The 3604-nt window shown below is 37.3% G+C and overlaps 1 pseudogene; it reads left to right on the top strand.

Annotated features, from left to right (window-relative positions):
• Window positions 1–1582: 1582 nt before the first annotated feature.
• Window positions 1583–2156, top strand: LOC102271780 (small COPII coat GTPase SAR1B pseudogene; annotated as a pseudogene).
• The last annotated feature ends 1448 nt before the right edge of the window (window positions 2157–3604 follow it).

Below are 3604 nucleotides of genomic sequence, written 5' to 3'. Positions count from 1 at the left end.
TAAACCAAAGCTAATAGACATATTAGTTATAAGGATTCCAACTATTCACACAGTAAACTCATGCTTTTAAATGTGACCACAGTGAAAATTCTTAGAAATCTTCTCCAATAGAACTTCTTGACTTACCTCGCTTATAAATTTCCTCTCTATAAGCTGGAGGAAGTGGCAAGATCTGGCCTTGATAACCAACATGTAAGAACTGGTTGATGAAGTTAAAAATAACATGGACCTTGAGTCAAAGGAGCGGAGTTGTCAGATTTTTCGTTGTGCCTGTTGTAGGTTGCATTCTCTGGCAAGCAGACCTTGAGATGGAGACACTGTGCAGGTGGAACACGGGGCAGTGATTTCAGAGACCATGCCCATAAAGGAATGAATGAAGCAGTGCTGAGCAGAGGTATAAATTGAATCATAATGCAGTTGCAATAGGGATTATGGCAGGTCTCACAGGAAATTCTGATACTGGGATGGTTCTTCCAAAATGTCTCTAACTGAAGGGGCCAAACCTGGACTCTTCTCATTAACCAGTCATTAGACGCAGAGAGCTGCTTGGGAAACCACTGGAGAGGCAGCTTCTTTCAGACCTGTAGAATTCTTACACAGAGTTTCAGCTGAGCACCATCAGGTAATACTCCCAACCATCAGGGTAATAAATGGCTCAGAGCTAAGGGAGATCTGGACAGCACAACACATTCATTACAAGGGCCAAGAAAAAGAATGCCTGTAGTCATACATTTACCCCCAACTTTAGGAATGTACATTTCAGAAAGATTAAAGGATCAGGGGAAAACTGAAACAACAGGAGATTTGTGGCTAGCAGAAATATTTGTTCATTCAACAAGTACTATACTTAAAATGGGCTTACTCTTTGTTGATTACGCAAGCTACTGCAGAAGCAATGATGAATAATAGATAGTCCCAGCTAGTGGTGGACTGAAGCTGGCTGCAACCTGCTGGCCAGAGCCAATTTATCAGTCCTTCTTCCAGACTCCCAGTGATGTCCAGTTGGTAGCTTGAAATGGGCCTTGATGGAAACATTTGTACTATGGAAACTAGATAATGGTAGAAAGCAGGGATTTTTTTTTTACCCCAAGAACCAATTGTTAATAATGTATCAGCACAATACTGCACCCCACTTTTGAGATGACAATCCAACAAAACTGGAAACGAATAAAATTGTCTACTCTGCCTCTGGTCCTTTGAAGTAGCTGCACACTCCCCTGTATGTGTGAAAAGGTGAGTTCCTGACACTTCAGCATTGATCATGACAAGATCCTTAGACTCATGCTGTCCAATGAAAGTATAATCTGAGCCGTATATATAATTTAAAATTTCCTAGTAGCCATATTTTTTACAGTGAAAGGCATACTTAAACATTTTCAAGGAACTAAATTGAATATGGAAAGTTCTTTTCTTTCAGTATTTGCATGTACATTGACAAAACTTGTTCCTCTTTTCCAAGAAGAACTATTTGACCTTTAAGCAAAGCTCATCAAGTAGCCATCACTTTGCAGTCCAGTCTCAGAGGGTACAGGGCCAGTGCCAAGCAAGGAATAGCATTCTCTTCAGTCTCAGATGCTAAAATATGGACAGATCCTTCATCTTTGATTGGATATACAGTGATTTTAGCAGAGTGCTACAGTTTTTAGGCTTATAAAAGAAAACTGGCAAATTGGTATTTTTTGGATTGGACAACATGAGAAAAACAACATTACTGCTTATGCTAAAAGATGACAGACATGGACACATGTCCCTAATGTTACATCTCCCTTCAAAAGAACTAACCACTGCTGGTATAACCTTTGCAACTTTTAAGGTGGGTGACTGTTCAAGCTCAAAGAGTATGGAAAAACTATCTTCCTGCTATCAACGGCGTTACACTTCTGGTGGATTGTGCAGATCATGAAAGGCTGTTAGAATCAAAAGAAGAACTCGATTTGCTAATGACAGTCGAAACCACTTCTAATGCATTTATACTGATTCTTGGGAATAAGATCAACAGACCTGAAGCCATCGATGAAGAGAGGTTATGAGAGATGTTTGGTTTATATGGTCAGACAACAGGAAAGAGCTGCATGCTGACCTGTAAGTTTTCAAGCACGGTGTGCTCAAAAGACATGGTTACTAAGAAAGTGTCGGCTGTGAGCACAGGTTCTTAACACCAGCCTGAATGGTTCCAGGTGCCACTATTCGGTCCTACTTGGAGATCTGATCATGCAACATGTATAACTTGAATTCAGTAGAATTTTCTTGGTTATAAGAAGCTTATTTAGATTATTACTATTACATCAACTTAATTTGCATGTGAATTGAAAACTGATTATCACAATGTTAGCTTCATCATTCCATAAAAATAATTAGTTTTTACAGCTTATAATCTGATATTACCCTAGCAATATTCACAGTATAAAAAGCAACTTTCCAGCAGTACATTTGAAACACTTATTAACAACATGAAACTACAAATATAGCCATATTGAAAAGTGCATCATGTTAAATTTTTGTCTACTTTTTTTTGAAACTAGCTTTTAAATTTAAGATTATATGTCTGCCTAGCTTTAGTGTAGAATTAATAATTAGCTGATTGATGGTTGTAGGATATCTTAGAGTTTTCAATACTTTTTCTTATGCAAACATTATGCAATAAAACAAACTGTAAGGTTCAGCATCCTTAAAAGCATATCAATTTCAAAATTATGTCAAACTTTAGTAAATTCACTAACAAGACAATTAATGTTAACTTCAAATTCAAAGGAGAATTGCATAAATTGAAAGCAACTCTGTTGGCCAAACTGTACAAACCTCCAGTTATAAAATGAACAAGTTCTGAGGATCTGATGTGTGGTGACTCTCATCAGTAATACTGTATTGTATACTTGAAAGTTGCTAAGAGATGTGCTCTTCAATGTTCTCAACAACAATCCCTCAAAAAAAGTTATTTATGTCAAGTGATAGATGTGTTAACTAACCTTATCGTGGTAATCACAGTGTACACATTAAACTCACACAATGTTATATGTTAATTATATCTCAACAAAGTCGGAGGGGAAGGAAGGAAAGAAACTCTAAATTTAACATTAGCAACCAAGTGTTTTCAATTTTTATCAGCCAATTTACATAACACTTTCAGTTATAATTAAAATATTCTGCATATGAATTCATATTAGAAAAATGTATAAAATCATTATTGACTAGTATTACGAAAAATTTCAATATCAACATTAATTCTCATATCTATAGATCTAGGTTACAAATAAGCTGTTCTGTTCCTTGGAGCTTCAAGGTCTGCTTGTTCATATGCAGTGTGATATGACTGAGAAAACATAAAACATAACTGCCAAGTTTTGTCTTCCATTACTGAAAATTTGGCAAATATTCTTTTGTTTCAAGAAAATCTTGAATTGGAGTCATGTTGTTGTTCAGTCGCTAAGTCATGTCTGACTCTTTGCAACCCCATGAACTGCAGCACTGCTATGCTAAGTCGCTTCAGTCGTGTCCGACTCTGTGCGACCCCATAGACGGCAGCCCACAAGGCTCCCCTGTCCCTGGGATTCTCCAGGCAAGAACACTGGAGTGGGTTGCCATTTCCTTCTCCAATGCATGAAAG

This window comes from Bos mutus, chromosome 15 (genome assembly GCF_027580195.1).
Source record: "Bos mutus isolate GX-2022 chromosome 15, NWIPB_WYAK_1.1, whole genome shotgun sequence".
In the NCBI taxonomy this organism is placed as follows: domain Eukaryota; kingdom Metazoa; phylum Chordata; class Mammalia; order Artiodactyla; family Bovidae; genus Bos; species Bos mutus.
The sequence above is the reverse complement of the archived record's forward strand: the minus strand, read 5'-3'. Positions and strand labels throughout refer to the sequence as shown.